The 21,980-nt window shown below is 44.5% G+C and overlaps 1 long non-coding RNA gene across 1 annotated transcript; it reads left to right on the plus strand.

Annotated features, from left to right (window-relative positions):
- The first annotated feature begins 1,934 nt into the window (after window positions 1-1,934).
- LOC147912104 (uncharacterized) lies at window positions 1,935-17,675 on the plus strand. The gene is made up of 2 exons (XR_015550266.1): window positions 1,935-2,044; window positions 17,195-17,675. It is a non-coding gene; the product is annotated as an uncharacterized LOC147912104 (long non-coding RNA).
- Window positions 17,676-21,980: the final 4,305 nt, after the last annotated feature.

Raw genomic sequence — 21,980 nt, forward strand, 5'->3', positions numbered from 1 at the left:
TGTGTGGTGATGGATGTTAAGTAGACTTATCGCGTGATACACCTGAAACAAATACAATGTTGCTTGCAAATTATATCTCAATAAAAAAAAAAGAATGAAGTATTGATACATGCTACAACATGGAATTCCCTGAAAAAATTATACCATGAATGAAGTCAAACACAAAGACCACCTATTATACAATTTCATCCATATGAAAGTCAACAAATACAGAAATTTACAGAGGCAGAAAGTAGATTAATGGTTGTCTAGGGCTGGTGCTTGGAGCAGCTAGGGGGCAGTGATAGGTTAAGGGTATAGGTGTTTCTTTTTAGGTGATGGGAATGTTCTGAAATTGATTGTGGTGATAATTGCACAGTATCTGTGAATATACTGAAGACCAGTGAGTTGTAGGCATTAAAGGGCTCCATTGTATAGTATCTGTATTTGTTACCAACACATGGGTTCTTGTTGTCCCCCAGGATAGAAATCATGAGAGACAACAGACGGGAGTAGGAAAGTAAAAGTTTATTAACTTGTGCACAGGAGAGGCACACGGGAGCCAGTGAAGAAAGGAAAGGGGCAGGTGAGCTGCTCATTAGGGGGCGGGATTTTGTGGTTTTTTTTTTTTTTTTTTAAAGATTTTATTTTTTCCCCCCAAAGCCCCAGTGGATAGTTGTATGTCGTAGCTGCACATCCTTCTAGTTGCTGTATGCGGGACTCGGCCTCAGGATGAACGGAGAAGTGGTGCCTCGATGCGCACCCGGGATCCGAACCCGGGCCACCAGCATCGCAGCGCGCGCACTTAACCACCAAGCCACAGGGCCGGCCCGATAGTGTGGCTTTTATTAGGCAAAGGCTGCGAAGGGGTGCTCTGTCATGGCACTTAGAGGTGGGGTTGTGCTTGCGCCTGCGCTGTTGTTCAACACGCCGCCACATGCACTGTATGTATTGTATTATTAGTATGCTAGCTCTCACCCCTGGGTGTGATTTTTAGTATGGTAATGGGGCTAGGGTCATCTTCAGTGGACTCCTGCGTGCTAGGGCGCATGTGTAAGCCTGGGAAAGTCCCAAAACCATGGACTGTGGATCTTGGTGGTTTCTGATTCTCCTATCTTGAGGATTGGTTCGGGGCCTTATCTTGTTAGGCTAGGGGCCTTGCAGATGGCCCTGTGTCATTAGGCTGGTTCCTGTCTCACACTGTTTCTCAAAAAAAAAAAAAAACAAAAAAAACTGTTCAATAAGTAGATAAATGCACTGAGTTTTGCAATGCAAAAGAGTTTTGCATTCCAATGTCTTAAGCATATGAACATTTTCCAGGTACATCCTACATTTACATAACTTTTTCTTGTTTTTTGTTGTATCAGTCCAAATAGGAATTGAATCACCCTAGGGATATTATAGACTTTTACATTTCAAAGTTCTCTGAGGACGCATTCAAAAAATGACCTGAAATAAATTTCCCTCCAGTGTAAAACGTACACCTGAGAACTGAACGAAAACATCTCATACCTTGTGGTTAGACTAAGAGTCCTTGCGCCCAACTAGGGCTGCGGGTTCCAACTTCCCACCAGAGCTAAGTGCTTGGGAGGCCACAGGATTTTTTCAAGTACGATTTGAGTGGAGATGGGGAAGCGCTGGGTGGAAGATCGAAGATCAAAGTGGAGGCAGACTAATTATTACATATGGTGAGGTGATTTTAAGTGTGCTTGCAAAGAAGGGTCACAGTTCCCTGAGTGGCCTCATAACATTGCATTTCAGTGGAAAAGTCTCCAGAGAGGACAATTTCCACCTCTGGGTTGGCTCAGACACGTAATCTCCATCCCCGGTCGCTCAGGAGCGAGTGGGCGTGGCCCTTAGAACTGTCCAATCAGGGTCTGCTCCGGGGCAGGTAGGTGGGGCGACGCTCCACCCCCATCCTGACTTCCTGCTCTCATGCCACAGTCCTTCCGGTCACGGGCCGCTGCCTTTAGACGCCCAACGTTGGTCTGCCGCGGCCTCTGTCGCGCTGTGACCTGTGCCCAGTCGTAGGAAGGATGCGGGGGACCCAGGAAAGTTAGAAATGGTGAGAGTTCTGGCTGGGGGTCTGGAGACACGGTTTGGGGAAGGAGGGCTGGTCGGAACCGGCCGTGGCGGGACCGGCCTCCCCGCGGTCACCTCCGAGTCTGCGGACCCGAGTCCGCGGGGGCGCCGCTCGGACCTCAGTCCCCTCCGGCCGCAGCGTGGGGGCGGGGCCGGCAGCCGGGACCCCGGGCGTCCTGTGGTCACTGCGCGCGCCGACTTCGGCCCGGAGCCTCTCTGGGCAGCTCTGTGCCCGCAGCCCCGCGTGTCCCCAGATGGTGCGGTGACCACGGGGAGGGTCATCGGGGACAATCGTGACTCGGTCTCCGGGGCTCCTGCGTGGGAGGAGCTGTGGCCTGTGGGGTCCCCAGTCCCTCCTTTCTCCTCAGGGGGACTCGTGTTCTCCTGAGTTTTCTGAATGTTTGGGGAGCACAGTCTCACATCCACGACCCTGCCCCCCAGCTCTCCCTAGGACTGGCAATAAATTCCTAAATTTCCAAATCCTTCCTCACATTCCCAAATGCCTACTTCCTGGCTCTGATTCACAGCGTCATAATCAACTACAAACAGACTCAATATTTTAATTGTTCATCATTTTCCCATGATCGATGGATGGCCTTTTTAAAAGGGTTTATTTAGGGGCCGCCGGGTGGTGCAAGCGGTTAAGTGCACGCGCTCTGCCACGGCGGCCCGGGGTTCGCGGATCCCGGGCGCGCAGCGGGTGCGACGCACCGCTTGTCAGGCCATGCTGTGGCGGCGTCCCACATAAAGTAGAGGAAGATGGGCACGGATGTTAGCCCAGGGCCAGTCTTCCTCAGCAAGAACAAAAAGAGGAGGATTGGCAGATGTTAGCAGGAGGCTGATCTTCCCACAAAAAAAACATGAATAAATAAAAGAGTTTATTTCTTGCTTGTGAATGTTTTACAAGAGAAAAAAGTAATGACTAGCTACCTGCAAATATCTTGTATGAAATCCTTCTGCCTCTCCTCCCAAGATGTGTCCTGGGCACAGACATTCAATTCTGAGTCCTTTGGTTGGAAATTCTGGCAAATTTTTCCGGGTGATCTGTCCTGTCAGCACTGCCCCTCCTTAGGTTTGTCACCTTTAAAAGATATATTTACTTTATTTTACTCTGTTTTTCAATGAATAAAAATTTATTTAATCAATACAGCTTGAAAAACAATATAAAAATGTTTCCAAAGAGAAAGAAAGAAGTGAATTTCAGAAAAAAGAAAACATTCCAGTTTCACATTGCATGATTTAAAAATTGTTTTCCTTTTTTCCTTTCCTAAGATGTTACTAATATTCTGAGGTCTGTTCTTTTATTTTGGGTGAGTTCAAATGGATTTCCAGGAGTTAGACTGGCAGACCTGAAGTGCTCAAGTATGATTAATAGTTTAGAAAACATTTCTTGTCCTGGAAATAAATTGACATCTTTTTTTCTGAAATGCAGTACATTCCTGTGGGGTTTCTTATTGAGCCAGCAAAATGCCATACAATTTTCTTCCCTTATTTCCACATAAAGACTGGTTTGAGTGTTTCAGCTGGATTGGTCAAACACTGGGTTTGTGTTATTTAAGGTATCAATGGTGGTCCAGAAATACTCCAGTGGGGGCAGAGGCCGGAGGGCAGTGGATCTAAGCTAAGGCCCCTTTGGGCCTGCAAAGGGAAGGACTTGAAGGCCCTGTTGTTCTTCCTGGGGAGCCTCCCCCTGCAGGTGTCGTACTGCTCACACCCCCCCATGGAAGGAGCCTCTATACTGAGAGGAGCTGCAGAGCCCTGGAAAGCTGGGGGTGCATGTGCTTATGGGGGTGGGGAGGTGATGCCCTTTCTGAGGTTGTAACTGTGGTTTCCTTGGACCTTCTTCTAGACTTCAGTTTTGTACCACAGTGTAGATGCACTCAGAGTGTAATTTGTTTACATTGGGAAAGTCTGTGAAAGTCAGGAGTTCTGTGTCCTGCATTAGGACCCATTAATTTGGGAGTTCACTTGGTCAGAACCTTAAACTGAATCCTTAAACTGAATGAGCTGAGTTTTCCTCATTGTGGGAAGGGAAGCCTGAGAGAGGGAGCATTTGCATTATTCCCTGGGGAGAGGAGGGTGTGTGGAGCTCCCAGAGTTCACTCCTGTGGCTGCTCAGGTGCCCCACCCTCCTCCACCAGGGGCTGACCCACTCCAGGGGTTCTGTCTCAACCAGGAGAGTCAGGAATATGGAAGCTTCTGAGTGTGGCTTTCCTTCTGTCCTGTGGAGAGCAGGCTGCTTATCTGCTGATTCCAATATTTGTGTTTCTTGCCTTTGGATTCCTTTATTGATTGAATACTGCAGCCCTTTGGCTCTAGTTTCCCTTAGCATTTGGGCCCTGAAACTGTAAGTTGATTGAGAGATAGGATGTGAGGAATGGAAGAAAATTCTGGAACTAAATAGCATTTTTTTTTTTCCTTTTAGGCAAGAGAACCTCAAGATGTGAGATAAATGTATTAAGTTTTTGAGCACGTTTTTTTTTTAGATCAGTTTTTCTATGTGCATGTCTCTAGAGAACATACAAATTTAAAAGGCTAAAGTGATTGAACTTTTACTTTAATTGATGTGAGGAAAACTTCTGAAGCCTATGTAAATCTTTGAAAATCCAGTACATATAAGGGGTTAAACGGAAACCCCTATTGCATATAAAATGCTGCTTATTCCTGAAAATCCCCCCAGTGTGAGATAGAGGGGAAGGACAACTAGGATGCAGCTCGTCCTTTTAGTTAGAAAGAGATTTGAAAGTTTTCCTTTTGTGGTTTGCACTTTTGTAACTGTTAGTGTTTAAAGGAATTAAATCCTAGAATGGTTTCATGTGTACAAAAGTTAAAATTAAATAAGACTTAAATAATAAATGATAGTATATATCAGTTTCTCTGTTTTTCTTTGTTTAAATAAATCTGTAAGACAGCACAGTCTAACTTAAGAAGACTCACGGCAGGGCCGGCCCCGTGGCTTAGTGATTAAGTGTGCGCGCTTCGCTACTGGCGGCCCGGGTTCGGATCCTGGGCGCGCACCGACGCACCGCTTCTCCGGCCATGCTGAGGCCTCATCCCACATACAGCAACTAGGAGGATGTGCAACTACGACATACAACTGTCTACTGGGGTTTTGGGGAAAAAAAGGAGGAGGATTGGCAGTAGATGTTAGCTCAGGCCTGATCTTCCTTGCCAAAAAAAAAAAGACGACGACTCATGGCCAACATATCCTGGTCCCCTCCAGTGCTGTTCCTCAAGTCACCCCCAAATACGCAGTTTTGATTATTTTTTGAGCCTCTTGTTAGTGTTTCTTATATAAAAACAAGCAACTGCAAATGCATAGTTTTTCACCCATGTTTGTCTGTTAACAAGCAGCTGGAATCCATACTTTTGGATGTTTGAGTGCTCACAGCTTAGGCCTCACCCCACCCTCTTCCCCTTGTGTCCCCACCTGGACAAGCTGATGAGAAAGCCTGGGTGTTCTCTCCTCTAGAGCAGGCAGGAGATTCCACCACACAAGCCCCTGCCATTGTATAACAATTTTTACTGCAGTTCCACCCCCCAGCCACAGCAAACACCCAGACTAGGCTGCTTTCCTTGCTCTCTGAAGCCATGTCAGAGCTGCTTGAGAGGCCGGCCCTGCCCTCACCCTCAGAACTCTATTATGTGAGTCCTAAGCCTTTTCCTACCCTCTGGGTGTGTGTGTTGGGGGAGGGGAGCACACCAGCGTCAGTCTCAACAAGGGAACCACCCCTCTGCAGCGACCATAACAGCTGGCACCCTGAGCAGCATGTCCAGACATGAGCCCCCCCCCGCCATGGGTCTGTCTGCTCCTGCTCTGACTTGCTCACCTGCTCTGCTGCCTGGTGGCGGCCTGCACTGTGGGCTGCTGCTTGCTGGGGAGCCTGTGCTGTGAGCTGTGCTGCCCCGTGTTGCAGTGTTCACCCACCAAGCCTCAGTTCTAGGTTCAGCTGACCAGATTGGAAATTTCAAGAAGTTACAGGCATTTGGGAGCAGGACTATGGGATTGGGGCCTCCTTAAATCAGTCCTGGGTCAACGTCTTTGCTGGGATTTATCTGTGTGTTAGAGTGAAGCTGTGGCAGAGGCTGTATTTACCCCAAAATACCCCAGGGATGGGGGTGGCACAGGGGGACTATACCTTGTGCAAGAGGAGGGCGCAAATGTGGTCACTCCTGAAACAGCTGTCATTTAAAAAGACAAGAAGAGAGGGGGAAAGGCAGCCAGTAGGTGGCAAGCTGAGTCCACACTCCTAACACCAGAGGGCTCACCAGGACCCTTAAGTACCTTTGCAGCAGCTGCTGCCCCTGCCTCTACCATGACAAGGATCCTAATCCTTGGGGCTATAAGGGACAACACCCATGGCACCCCATGGCACAGCAATGGGATTAGTTCGAACCTGACTTAAGTCCAGGGACCTTAAACTCACTAAAGCACCCATTTGTCATCTGGGAGTCTCCTAAGCTTGATGGCACTGTTTTGAGGCTCTTGGGAAGAAAAAATATATAAATACTAGGGTAGTGGGCTGGCCCCATGGCTTAGCGGTTAAGTGCGCGCGCTCCACTGCTGGCGGCCCGGGGTTCGGATCCCAGGCGCGCACCGACGGACTGCTTCTCCGGCCATGCTGAGGCCGCATCCCACATACAGCAACTAGAAGAATGTGCAGCTGTGACATACAACTATCTACTGGGGCTTTGGGAGAACAAAAATAAAATTATATAAAAAAAAATAAATAAATACTAGGGTAGAGATGATGCCTTTTCCCCCGAAGTATATCCAATGACCAAAAAAAAAAAACAAAACGGGAGGACAAGAAGGAGGGAACAAAATAAAAAAATACTGAAAGAAAGGTCCGGTTGGAACCAATTGGAAATCCAAAATATACTGAAAGAATTTACATAACTAAACAGATAAAGGTACATTGCTTGGCTTTTGGGCCTCTACAACATAGTTCTAAATTAATTTTGCTATCTGCTGTAATGCACTAATTCAGAAACCTTCAAGCAGTTAATCAATACTAGGGGTCAAGTTACAGTTATACCTGGATCCCACTAAATGTAGGCAAGGTGCCCCTGATGACATTTGGGGTGTTAATGAAATATAGAGGACAAATAGGGCAAGTGTTTCTCCTTAACCATCAGAACTATGGTCCTCCCTGAATTCTCCATGGTCACAGCACTTATTGTCCTAAATCATTCCACAGTGAGCTGGAGCTGGCTCCATTGGATCAGCTGGCTCTGATCCAGTGATCAAGAAGTAAAGTCTTTGCCGCTTACAAATTGGCTTGACAAGTTGGGACCTCAGGGACTTTACCCCCACAATCAAATAGTTAATATGGCCCAATGTAAGTTACCCAGGGCCTTGAAGGATTGACAGCTGGATAGAAAACCTCATTAGTGAAGAGTTGATTATTCCCTGTGCTGCTTTTAGCAGTCCAATTTGTCTTATTAAACCTCGAAAGAATGAATGGCACCTCAGAGTGGTTTACCTCAACTTGAGGCTATGGTTGCACCACACAGACCTCTATACCCACTCCCAACAGTGTGGAAATTACTGACTACAACCAATCAGCAAGTGATAAATATCCAGCTCTCACAAATTTGGCTAAGTCTGTTCTGGTCAGTGCCTGAGTCAACAGCCTCTCAGCTGCACTTGGCCTTCACCTCTGAAGGGACGTGATGCACCTTTACTGGGTTCTCCTCATGGATCTTCAACAGCTGTGCCCTCCCACACAGTCACTGCAGCAGGATCTGAACTGCATCCTGGTCTCTCTAAGAACACAGGTGTGATGTTACATTAATGACATCTCCTCTGAGAACATTCAAGACTTAGAAATATTGAAAAAAGGAGCTCACAAAAAGTGGATGGACATTGCCACACATATAATGTGAGGCCTTGACAACTTTGTTAAATTTCTGAAAATTATTTGATAAATTAAGACCTTCTCCTTCTCTGACACCATGAAGAAATAGCTGTTGTTCCTCTCAGCACCCACCCACAAAATCTACTAGGTTCTCTTGAAATTTGGGAGGCAATATATTCCTTGTTTACAAATTTTACTTGAGCCTGTTTGTGCTGTTACTTGCAAATTTGCCACTTTGAATGGCACAAGCCCCCAGCACAAATGTTTGGAGATTCTCTTCAAATTGTCATACAGCAAACACTGCTGTTAGTGCCCTCAGAGTCTCTTTCACTATAGAGGCATCAGTGACCTTCTGTCACACTTCCTGGGATACCCATGATGGCCTTAAGTTATCCATAGGCTCCTGATGCAAGATCCTGCCCTAGGCACCAGACTATATGTCATTAGAGCTGCAATCACCTCTACTTATGAGGGTAACCTGCAAGTAGATGGCCCTGAGCATGTGACCATCTATCCAGCAGCCCATTTTGACTTGAGACTTGGAAACAGCACCCCAAGAGCTCAGCATGGCTACTGAGACCTCCTGGAGACATGATGGAGGCAAACTTGGATACTCTGGGATGTCCTACCTACAGGAGGGTGTGGCTTTCCCTCTTAGTCCCTTGCCAGGTGCCATAGTGTTGAAAAAAGTCACCCCTCTTTCAGACCCCCAGGCTCCCTAAGGAGCTCCTTAGGACTCCCTGAGTGAAAAGCAATGGGGGCACAGACTTAAGGGACATCATCTCATCTGTACATGACGGAGCTCAGGCAGAGTTGCTTTTCCTGTCTTAATTGGGACATCTCTGATGAAGGACTGGGCCCAAAGGTCATCACACTGACTGTACATCCAGCAGTCATCTTAGCACCAACCAATAATGGGCTCCAGCTGCAGACCTTACAGACTGTGGGTGATTCCCTGCGAGTTGCCCCTTTGTGGTAAAAGAACTCCAGGAATCTCTTGCCTCACAGTTGCCTACAATAGAAATCAAAGTCACACTTGTCTCTACACATATGAAGGCCACACACCAAGCCTCAGTAGGACACTCTATCCACGTGGGACTTCTGGACACTACTGATAGTGATGAAGGCACTCTTTTAACTTCTCAGAATCTACAGTGCTGGGCTTTTAACAAGGCATTCAGTAGAAATTTCTCCTCTCTTCCGAGTGTCAGGGTACAGGCCTCATAGAGCACCATAATCACTTATTGAAATAAGTTCAAATTAATTGAATGAAAGATGGTCTGTTTCTGGCATAAGTCACTCAACAGGGGTCAATATTAATGTGTCTGTCTTGATCATTTTTTCCCTATTTGACTTTTTTTTAGGATCAGTTTTAGGTTTATAGAAAACTTGATCTGCAAGTGCAGAGATTTCCCACATAACCCCTCTGCTTCCACAGTTTGTAATATATTTTTACCTTGTGTTACTATCATACATTTGTTACATTTGATGAGCCAATTTGATGCATGAAAGTTCATAGTGTACATTAGTATTGACTCTGTGTTACACAGTCTTTGGGCTTTGGACAATGGAAAATGACATGACTCTGTCATTTCTGTATCACATGGAATACTTGCACTGTCCTAAAAGTCTCCCCTGCTCCATCTAGTCATTCATCCCTCCCTATCTCTTCCGAATCCTGGCAACCAATGATCTTTCACTGTCTTATAATTGATCTTTTCCAGAATGTCACATGATTGGAATCATACAGTGTGTAACCTTGTCATATTGGCTTCTTTCATTAGCAATATGATTTTAAAGTTTCTTCATGTCGTTTTGGCTTGATAACCTCATTTCTATTCATTACTGAAGAATATTTCATCCTATGGATGTACCCATGATTGTTTATCCATTCACCTATTGAAATTATCTTGGTTACATCTAGGTCTTGACAGTTATTCATAAAGTTCCTATAAACATTCACGTGCAGAGATTTTTGTGAACATCAGTTTTCAACTTATTCAGGTAAGTTCAAAAAACGTGATTGCTGTATCATATGCTAAGAGTAGTCTTTGTGTTAAGAAACTGCCTCTCTTCCAAAGTAGGCATACCATTCTCCATTCCCACCAGCAGTGCATGAGGGGTCCTGTTGCTCTCCATCTTCATCGTAGTTCAGTGTTCTCAGTGTATTTAATTTTAGCTATTGTAATAAGTGTCTGGAGATATCTTATTCTTCTTTTATTTGTAATTTGCTAGGGACACATGGTTTTGAGCATGTTCTCACATGTTTATTTACCATCTGTATGTCATTGTTGAAATGTGTGTTCAGATCTTTTGCCCATTTTTAACTGGTTTGTTTGTCTTCTTTTTGTTGAGTTTTAGGAGTTCTTTGGATGTTTGGGTACCAGTCCTTTATCAGATAAATGATTTCCAAAGATTATCTGCCAATCTATGACTTGTGTTTTCATTCTCTTAATACTGTTTCACTGATCAGAAGATTTTCATTTTAATGAAGTCAAACTAACTATTTTCTATCCTGGATCTTACTTTTCTTGTTGTGTCTAAAAATTAATCATCAAACCGAAGGTCAGCAAGATTTTCTCCTATGTTATCTTTTAGGAGTGTTGTAGTTTTACATTTTATCGTAAGATCTATGATTCATTTTAAATTAATTTTTGTGAAAAGTGTAAAGTCTGTGTCTAGATTCTTTTTCTTTTTTTTTTTTTGACATGTGGGTGGCCGGTTTTTCTGGCATTATTTATTTTCCCATTGAATTGCCTTTGTTCCTTTGTCAAAGCTGCGTTCAGCTCATCTTTGTGTGGATCTATAGGAAACAACAGACTTTTGTGTATTAACATTTTATCTTTCAGCCTTCCTCTACACTCTTCTTAGTTCAAGGGGTTTCTCTGTAATTGGGGTTTCACTGAGATTTTCTCCATAGACAATCTTGTGCCACAAGGACAGTTTTATTTCCTGCTTACCAATCTATGTACCTTTTATTTCGTTTTTGTGTCTAATTGCATCAACTAAGAATTCCAGTACAAGATTGATGAGGAGTGGTGAGGGAGGACATCCTTGCTTTCTTCTTGATGTTACTGGAAAGCATCTAGTTCTTTCAGTGTAGTCCACTACTATTAAACAAGAGCCCAGTTGACATAGAGGTAGGCGTGGGCAGAGGGGAAGCATTCTCCAGTCCAGTGATTGAGTCTCAATCTTTTCGTGAGCCTGTGTCCCAGGGCTTGACTTTCTATGATATAATAAGAAAGATATTTGATCTTTGTTCTCAGTTCTTAGCAAAATCCACCTGGAGTCCTCGGAATTGCTTGAGTGATAAGGTGTTTGTTCTTTTAACAATTTTTTTTTCTGTTTGTGAGGAAGATCATCCCTGAGCTAACATCCATGCTAATCCTCCTCTTTTTGCTGAGGAAGACTGGCTCTGAGCTAACATCTATTGCCAATCCTCCTCATTTTTCCCCCAAAGCCCCAGTAGATAGTTGTATGTCATAGTTGCACATCCTTCTAGTTGCTGTATGTGGGACGCGGCCTCAGCATGGCCGGAGAAGCAGTGCGCCAGTGCACGCCCGGGATCCGAACCCGGACCGCCAGTAGCGGAGTGCGCGCACTTAACTGCTAAGCCACGGGACCGGCCCCAGGTGTTTGTTCTTTTAATCAGGCAACCCTTCACCAGCTCCTAAATAGCTTCAGGAGGGGGATTGGACACTAGAAACACCAAGCCTTGATTAGAGACTTGGAAATTACAGACCCAGCTCCCAGCCTCTGTGGAGAGGAGGGGTGCTGGTAATCACCAATGGACAATGATTTAATAAATTGTGTCCGTGTAATGGAACCTCCATCAGAACCCTTAAAGATAGAATTCAGAGAGTTTCTAGGTTGGTGAACACATCCAGGTGCTGGGAGGGTGGAGTGTCCAGAGAGGATGTGGAATCTCTGCAGCCCCCTCCACCTCCACTCCCCTCACCCATACCACCACCCTACATTGCCCTATGCATCTCTCCCTTTTGTCTGTTCCTGATTTGTATCCTTTATATAAACCAATAACAGCAATTAAAGCAGTTTGCAGAGTTCTCACAATCATTTCAGTAAATTACCAAATGTAATGAGGTGTGGAGAGAATCTAGGAATTTGTAGATGGCTGAGTAGAAATGTTGGTGGCCTGGGCACCCCATTTGTGGTTGGCATCTAAAGAAGGGGCAGTTTGTGGGACTGAGCTCTTAACCTGTGGAGTCTGACGTAAGCCCTGGGTAGTTAGTATTAGAATTGAATCAAACTCTTGGACAGCTCTTTGGTGATGTAGAGTTGGAGAAGTGGCATTGGAACAGACACCAAAGATTTGAGGCCACGCGGGAAAAAAACCCATCATCTTCACAATTGCCCCACCTTTGAGATCAGAAAAAGGCTAGAAGAGACTCAAGTTGGCTGTTTCCTTCCCCCAGGTCAGTTTGCCTCTTGGAAAATCCCAGTCACTAATGTTTCTGTTAAATAGATTGTTTGCAGGGCATGCTTTGTTAAGAATAGAGTATTTTGGCAATGTTTTAAATGGCTCCTTTTTTGTTTCTCTCTCTCAATAATTGTGGAGACAGTAGTTTGCCCTGTGGCCTCAATTCCCTGATGGAAGAGTTGTTGATTTCAATTTTCTTGGCTTTTTTCTTCTGAGGACTGGAATCTGGCTTTAAGCTCCTTACATGACAGACCAGAGACCAGAAGTCTCGGACTCCTTTTTTTCCCCCATTTCATTGAGAAAAAATTGACATACATGATTCTATAAATTTAAGGTGTACAACACAATGGTTTGATTTACACATATTGTGAAATGATTACCACAGTAGGTCAGCTACTCAGTAAGTCATCGTCTCGTATAGATAGAATAAAAAGAAAAGAAAGAAGAAAAGAATAAGCTTTTTGTGATGAGTACTCTTAGGATTTATCCTCTTAACAGCTTTCCTAAGTGTCATACAGCAGTGTTAGCTCTAGTTGTCATGTTGTACATTACATCTTAGTGCTTATTTATGTTATAACTGGAAGTTTGTACCTTCTGACCACCTTCCTCCAATTGCCCCCCCCCCCCGCCTCTGGTAACCAAAAGTCTGACCTCTTTTTCTTTTTTGTGAGGAAGATCAGCCCTGAGCTAACATCTGATGCCAATCCTCCTCTTTTTGCTGAGGAAGACTGGCCCTGAGCTAACATCTGTGCCCATCTTCCTCCACTTTATATGGGACACCGCTACAGCATGGCTTGACAAGCGGTGCATCTGTGTGCGCCTGGGATCCGAACCTGTGAACCCCGGGCTGCCACAGCAGAGCACGCGCACTTAACTGCTGCGCCACCGGGCCGGCCCTGACCTCTTTTCCATGAGTTTTTGTGTTGTCCTTTTAGATTCCACATATAGGTGGGATCATAAAATATTTGTCTTTGTCTGAATTATTTCACTTAGCATATGCCTTCAAGTTTCATCTATGTTTCTGCAAATTTTAGGATTTCCTTGTTTTTCATGGCTGAATAATACTCTGTCATCTATATATATATATGCCACAACTTCTGTATCCATTCATCATTTGATAGGTGTATATCTTCTCTACTAAGGTAGAGGTCTCACTGAGTGAGGATGTCATCATTGATCATTGTTTCCCCACCATCTAATACATCTTAAGCACTGTTGGAGGAACTGTTCAGGTGTGGGTGTAAACAATGGACAGCAACACTGAAAGTCCTGCATTCCTGGGAGTAACAGCAGTGGTTCTCATAAAGATAAAGGCATAGACAGAGTTCATCTTCATTTTAGCCATGGTTAAACATTTTACTGCATGTGTTGTTTGATCATCATCCAGATACATGAGTGTCTGGAACTCGAGACTTCCATTGTTTTAGGCCATGGGTATTTGTTTTAGGCCATGGGTATTTATGTTTCTGTTTAACATCAGGGGAAAGGACTTGAAATTGCCTTTTGACTCAGCATATCATTTTGCTGCTGTTCAGACTGAGTGACATAATTTCTACTCCATGAAACCTTGAGTTTCTCCCAGTTTGAGGAAGAGTTTTCATCATCTGCACAGTTGTCGCCCATCATGGGTTTTCCAACAAGTAGAATGATACCTGTGCAAGTCCAGTGTGTTTCCTGGTTAAAACACTGAAAAGAGCTGTGAATGTTTAGAGGGTAAGGATCAAAGAAATAACTGAGGTGAGCTGCAGACAGACACACAGTGTCATTTTGAGTAATATCCTATGTGATGGCATAGGAGGTAAATTTGACATCCTCAAACTGGGAAATTTTCTATGCCTTTTCATAAGAGGAGTAGCTGGGAGGTTTTTGTTTCAATGATGCACAAAGCCCCCAAAGCCCATTTTGCTGTTTCCAAGGATCATTTCTAGATGTTTACATTTCCAGGAGATGTTATGGAAGACGGGGTAAAATGTGACAGCTTTTGTTTCACGAAACAATAATGGAAATCTAAACTTGTTCCTTTTTTATTCAGTGCTAATTTATCTTTTCCCGAGAATGTAGAAATTATGTGATTTTATAATTATTAGTATCTTATTTGATCCCCTACCCCTATACTTTCTCCCATGATGCAAATAAAGTTACTCAAATTCACAGAGCTCATAACAGAGGAATCTCTTAGTTTGGATGGCATAATGTGTGCCTCTCTCCTGGGCAATGTAAAAAATTTTAAACTCACAAGAACACTGCAAGGTTTGTATAATTATGCACTTTTACCAATGTAGCATCAAAGTTTCCAAACAGGACTCATAAGGCAACACAATTTTTTGCTTATATGACATTCTGGAAAAGGCAAAGCTATAGGAACCTAAAACAGATCAGTCATTAATGGTGGTAGGGCTCAGTACAAATGGGTACCACAAGAGTGTTCCTTTGGGATGATGGAGTGTTCTCCATCCTGATGGTGGTAGAACTATACATTTGTGAAAACTCACAACTGCTCTTAAAATAGTATGTGTATATACTAAAAACAATTAATAGAAAACAACAAAAATGTCTTCACATCTAGGAGAAAGTTAAACTCTCCTGACCTTTTGATTGCTACGTGTGCAACACTTCCTTCCACCACCTTGGGTTCTTTCTTAGGAAGAAGTGGAAGGACTAGGGAAGAAGGATATAGGCCACTGTAGACTTTTCCTGGTACCCCATCTGAAGTTACAAAACTCTCTCTAGGGCTGCGCCTGCCCTCATGTCATTCACATAACTGGTGAGAAAGTGATAGGGCTCCCAGCATCCCTCTTTGAGTCGACACCAGGTTTCCCGGGTCATATCCAGGGAATGCAGTGGTCTGAAACATAAAGGTGCATCTAACACATCTCCACACTTGGGATCTGCCTGGGTACATTCTAATCTAACCCTTGGGCATCAACATCATATCTCCCAGTTCTTGAGGCAATTTCCAGCTCTTAAGTTTCCCATCTCAAGACTACTCGGTGCCTCCTTGTTGGAAAATATGTTTAAATGCAACACTTGTCTCACTCTGGAAATTTTCTCTGTTCTGTCAACCTTAAAATTAAGTGAGCCAATTATTTTACCTGTAAAGTGAGTTTATTCATGAATAGCCAAGGAAGTACATTCAGGACATGCAAACTATGGTGAACCATCAGCAGGTAGGGAGAACAGAACAGATGGGCTGCCTTTTATAGAGGAGAGGAGGCAGCTGGGAGGGACTGTTTGGAACAGAAGTCCATTGAAGGAGAAGGAGAGTTCGGGGTGGTGACAGTGGCTGTGTGGTGTTTTCTCATTGGCTGGGGTGTTGCTGAACAAGGAGAAATTCTTCCTTCCTCTTCCTGGGGTCTGTAAAGTAAGATTCCTCCTGTTGGGGAATGGGAGGTGCACTTCTTCCTGTTTGGGGTCTGCAAGATACTACAAGTAGTAGTGCCTGAGAGCTCCCCCTTCAGGGCTTCCTGACTCCATTTTAAACAAGATTTCCTATATTTGTTTTCACATTTGCAACCCCAGGTGACTGTGAGGTGAAGCAATGGCAGAACCCAGAACCCAAGTCATGAAGGCCAGGCCCCTGGAAAATAATACTCCCCACTGTCACATAAACATCACCTCTGCAGCAACTACAGTTTCACAAAAGTCTCAACACCACCGATAATGTCAAAAAGAGATGCCCTGCTTTGTCCCAGCTCTGGGTGTCCCTCAGGGGCCCAGCTGTACCTATATCACTCTCCCTGAGATCTCTGGCACTTTCCACCCTGTGGTTTCAGTGGCTCATGCGCTGACCATGCCCAGCTCCCTCACCTCAGAATCTGCCTCCTGAGTGAGTTTGGAGCCCACCCACCAAGGCTGGTGCTTGCTTTTTCTGGAACAGGACTCACCCTTCATATTTCCACTCCAAAGCCTGTGGGAAATGGCGATCTCAGCCAGACCCTCCACAGTCACAGGGCCGCCTCTCTTCACATGGCTCCCAGAATGCAGTGGGCACCACACCAAAAGAAGTGGTGGGAAATGGTAGGGATTTCCACCTTTCCTGAAGTGCACAGGTGCAGGAGTTTGTAACCCCTCTCCTTTGTCAGAGGCCACGCCCACTGTTTCTTGAAGGGAAAAGGCAGAAATGGGTCAAGCCATATCTGTACGTGCTCTTGCAACAACTTCCAGTGCTTTCCTTGGTCCCCAAGGTGATGTCTCTGTGGGAGACCTGGGGTCTGAGGTCCCAAGGTCTCCTCCCCCATCAGTGAATGTTCCAGGGTGGGGCAGTGATCAAGGCCTCTTTGAGGATGTCCCATGGAACTGACCCTCATGAAGGGAGACCTCAGTCGGGGATGGATCCCAGGTCATAGAGACCACAGGGGAGGACAGGGCAGCTGGGTGAGGAAGCATAGTCCTTTGTTGTCTGCACTGAGCTTGCAATGGAAAGCAAAGTGAGGAAGGGGCATGTGGTGAGGGGCGTGCTTCTGGAAGTGATCATAGCAGTGTGAGGGGCTGGAACACGATGGTCACTGCACCCATTGTGGGCCCTGACTCTCCCCTCTTCAGGGCCTGGGCTGTGTGTCTCTGGGCCATTGTCTCTGAGGGTTTGTGACTTTGGGTGTCTGTGTGTGGGTGTGTGCACATGTATGTCCAGTGAGAAAGCCTGTGTGATTTTGTATGTCTGTCTGGGGGGCTATGTGTATATGTCCTTAAAATCTGGAATGCTTTTATTTCATTTGGTGCCTAATTGCCCTGGTAGCACCTCCCTCACCACGTTGAATTGATCTGATGTGAGCAGATAAATCCTTGTCTTCTTTCTCATTGAGTTAATCATGTGTTTTATTTTCTGTCTCTTCAGATGTTTTGACATCTTGGGGGCCTCTCAGACATAGGGAGACACTGCCCCTCCCAGGGGGACCTAACTCCATGTTGGCAGTGGACAGCTTGTCTGGAGCAGGCCTTTCATGTGCACACCACCCGGTCCAGTGCCCTGTCCCTACAGACCTCCTTATCCACCTCTCACACAGGAAGATGATATTTTCCCTGCCCTAAACCAACCCAGGACCAGCTACCAGATGACTAAGGACCATCCCTGTGCCCCAACCTTGTTGGAATTGTTCAAAGCAAAGTGAGGAAGGGGCATGTGGTGCCCCTTATAGTGCTTACTCTGCATTGACTTACATTTCCTATGGGACCGCAAATAAAGGCTGTTGCCTAGGTTTTTGTCCCCCTCCTGATTCTGCCTCCTGAGCAAACCTGATGCAGCCCTTGTGACCCTGCCTGGCATGGCATGCCCCCTTTTCTTGGGAAATGTAAGTAATAAAAATCTTTAAATGACATTGACCTGTCCATGTTGTCACTTAGTCTCCTCCATAAATTAAGATCTCAAGGGTATAAACTGGACACTGATCCTAAGGAGAAAGTGTTCAGTTAAGATGGTGGGGCCCCCGTGGGGGGACTGAGTGAGGTCTGTGGAATATGAGTCCACAGCAGAGGTGATGTTTACCAAGGAGCCTGCAGCAGAGGACATGGGTGCTGAGTGGGGAGATACTCACCTTTGTCCCCTCACTGAGCTCACAATAGAAGAGCAAAGTGACAAAGGCACAATTCATGATGAGTGAGTTTCTGGATGCATTTATAGCAGGGAGAGGGGCTGGAACATCATGACTCCAGCCATTTTGGGCCCTGACTCTGCCATCCAGTCTCCCATTTTGTGTTTTTTAGAGATGTACTTTTTGTCCTCTGTGGTCTCAGGAAGGGTGAAATCCCTTCCCCCTCTGGAGGAGCTGAGACACCCTCTTTGGGGATTGGTTTGGGAGCCAGGAGACACCCCTCTACCAGGTGGGATGGGAGTGAGAACAATGCACTGTGTGAAGGTCTGGGCCTGTGATGAGGTCTGTGTGAAGCTTCCATGAGTGTGTGTTTGTCTCTCTATGAGCCCCAATATGCAAGAAGTATTGGTGTGACAGGCCTTCTGGTAGGTGGTTTGGTGAACAAAGCAGAGCAAATATCCCTGTTTGCTTTAAAGCTGACATTTTAGAAGAGAAGAAAGAAGATATATAAGTAAAATTATACCATATTTGTTCTGAGCCTTGTAATCCTCCTCTCAGCAGTGTAATTCCTGGGTTGTTTTTTTTTTTTTTTTTTGGTAGAAAAATAGTCAGCCTACACGGTAGGCCCTATCTTCAATAAATATATTTGTGAATGAATCTACTCAATTTCTCTTTACCACTTTCTTGACAGTGTCCTTTGACTTGAACTTCTCATGATCTTGGGCCAGCCAAGTAAACTTTTTGGAAAGTGATTAAGAGCTTTGTGTTCTATGGCTCACTTCACCCCGATGTGCAGGCAAAATCTCTATGACAGGAACCTGGAGCTGTTTTGGGGACAATGGGAAGCCTCTCTCTGTGTGATGACCCCATTTGAAGAGCAGAGGGCTCAGTGCAAACAGCCAGAGGTCCTCTCAATTGTTTCTCCTGGCCCCTCACAAATGACTTATGTTACACTCACCTCATGAGCTGGGACAGGGTGACCAGTGCACCAGTATTGTCAGCACACCACCCCAAAAGCATCACCTCAGTTCCACGTGTAGGGACTGAAACAACGGTGTCCCCACTTTTCAAGCACACTCTCCCAGCACTTACTTACCCTCAGCAACAGGTAGCTGGGCACAAGGTTTGAAATGTTGATGTCCTGTTCCCCTCAGAAGATAGCCCTGTTAGTGGGAGCAGGGGTGACAGGGGGCCATGTGTTCTAGACTGCAGGAGTCTGGAGTAGAGTCTTCACCAATGTGAGCTGGGAGGAGCTGGGGAGGCAGTGCTCTTGGTTCCAATACCACAGACTCTCATGTTTCTTACAAAACTTCATCATTTTTTTGAATAAGTATTTATTATTTCCTGTTTGCCTTTAGGACCATTTCCAGTGCCTTTAAATGTTTATTGAAATGATTTTCACCAGTTTTATTGGGGAGGTGGTCAGCAGAGCTCCTCTCACTGTTATGCCACCCTAATACATTTAGTATGAAGCCCATTCCACTCAATACTCACCAGTTTAAAATGGGATGGGAGAAGCTCTAATATCAGTTGTCATTTTATTTGTGAACAAGACAGAAAACTTATTTATTTATTTTTGTGAGGAAGACCAGCCCTGAGCTAACGTGTGTTGCTAATCCTCCTCTTTTTGCTGAGGAAGACTGGCCCTGGGCTAACATCCATGCCCATCTTCCTCTACTTTATATGGGATGCTGCCACAGCATGGCTTGAAAAGTGGTGCATCCATCAGTCTGCACCCATGATCTGAACCTGCGAAGCCCAGGCCACTGAAGTGGAGCACGTGAATTTAACCACTATGCCACCGGGCTGGCCCCCAGAAAATTTATTTTTATTTGTTTGCAAAAAGGTATTGAACCCTTCATAAAAATTTTTGTTTAGGGATTACACAAACCATATGGCTCCCCATATAAAATGAATCACTCATTCAATTTATAAAACATTAAAAATAAAATATAGTGTTTTGGTGTGTCAGGAAAACAGAGCCAACGTGATGTGTGAATGTGTGTGTTTTTATATATATTATTTTTTCCTTTCTTTTCTTGTTTGAAGGAAGTGACTCATGTGAATATAAAGACTTGATTAAGTAAAAAATCTCTAGTCTAGGTGAGCAAGCCAGGAACCCAGGGGAAGAATTGTAGTTCAATTACAAATGTAGTTTACTGGCAGAATTCCTTCCTCTTCAGGGAAGGTCAATCTGTGTTCTATTAAGAACCAGAATTGATTGGATGAGGCACGTCCACATTGAGGGGGGTCTGATTTACTCAAGCTCCACCCATTGAAATAATAATATCTTGAAAAAAAAATCTGCACAGAAACGTCTAGTATAATATTTGAACTAATATTTGGGAACTATGGTCAAACCAAGTTGACACAGAGATATTGGCTTGTAGTTTTCTTCTAGTGTCTTTGTCTGGCTTTGATATCAGGGAGATGCTGGCCTCATAAAATGAGTTTGGAAGTATTTCTTCTACTTCCAGTTTTTGGAAGAGTTTAACAAGGGTTGGTATTAATTCTTTGAATTTGTTATTTGGTATTGGTGTGTTCAGGCTTCCTAATTTTTAATTCTTTCTTGGTAGGTTGCATGTTTGTAGGATTTAGCCATCTCTTCTAAGTTATCCAATTTGTTTACATATGAATGTTCATAATACTCCCTTTTGATTCTCTTTATTTTTTTTGCAGGGAAAGATTCACCCTGAGCTAATATCTGTTGCCAATTTTCCTCATTTTTTTCTCCCCAAAGCCCCAGTACATAGTTGTATATCCTCGTTGTCGTTGTCGTTCATTCTAGTTCTTCTATGTGAGCAGCTGCCACAGCGTGGCAACTGACAGACAGGTGGTATGCTTGGGTTTTCCTAGAAACATGTTCTTAAGTAGAGTCTGTGTTACGTAGGTGTCTGTTTTAATCCAGTTTTTATCCTGGGACCCTGCTGATATGGTGTCAGGTATTTGAAAGGGAAAATGTCCTCTTCTGTTGTGATGAAACCTGCAATGTTTTGGTGGTAAAGAGTCCCTAGACTATGAACTTCAGAACAGGTTCTCAGCACTTATATTTCCTCCACTTTTGTCAGAGAGGAACCTGAAGTGACTACAGGTGTCTGTCTGCACTTTGCCCATCAGATAAGACTTTGGCACATTAATTTCCTTTGAGGGAAAGTCCAAGTTACAAAGAACAAAATGCTTTGTGTGCATATCAAAATGTTTTCCCCCATTTCTTACATGAAGCAGGAGGCAATTTATTCCCATCTTCACTATGAGAACCAGGTTGGGCTGCTGAAGGAAACACTCATGATTTGTGGGGGGCCCCTAAGTCCTGCCCCCCGAGAGCATTTAACTCTCAAGATAATCCATACTGTGTCTCCAGCAATTCACATATTACAGTTTATGTGTTCCTAGATGTTGCTGGCTCCAGTGGCTTCTATTCTCGATAAGTGGTTTTTCTCTATCAGTCTCTTGTTTGGGGGTCATTGGTTTTGATACTGGCTCAACAAGAACTTGACATAAGGGAAACCATTTTTGTAGAAAGGGAGCCATATTGTAACTATGGATATCCTCTAAGTAATTAACCCAGCTGGACATATTCTGGCTTGCATGTAAGCTAGATAATAACTGAATCATAAATATAACTGCATGCATTATGACTTATGACCCCCGCTTAGCTTTATACCTCCCAGCTGTGATAAGATGGTAACTGTGTTCTTTTGAGTTCCTTAGAAATGTAGCGACCCCCTGTCTATGGTGCCAGATGGACAACCTTCTTGACCCTCTCCTCCAACAACCCCTGGAGAGAGATTCTGTACTGGCATACCTCATCAATGACAGCTGAAAAGTCTTGTGTGGCATCCCCTACAGTGTACAGTGCCAGATGGTCAACATTCTGGACCTCTCCTCTATAGCCACTAGCTCTATATAACTGCTTCAAGATTCTCTATTCTCTTTAAGATTGTTCTTTAGGACATGAGTCCACTGTCTTCTGATTAGCTGGCTTTTCACTTAATAAAAGTCCTTTCTCTACCATCATTTTGCCTCTTGATGAATTGGCTTTTGTTTTGTGGTAAGCAGATTGTGCGCTTTGTGCAGTAACAGAAATTGGCG

Source organism: Ceratotherium simum, chromosome 39 (assembly GCF_057802395.1).
Source record: "Ceratotherium simum simum isolate JZ-2026a chromosome 39, ASM5780239v1, whole genome shotgun sequence".
In the NCBI taxonomy this organism is placed as follows: Eukaryota; Metazoa; Chordata; class Mammalia; order Perissodactyla; family Rhinocerotidae; genus Ceratotherium; species Ceratotherium simum.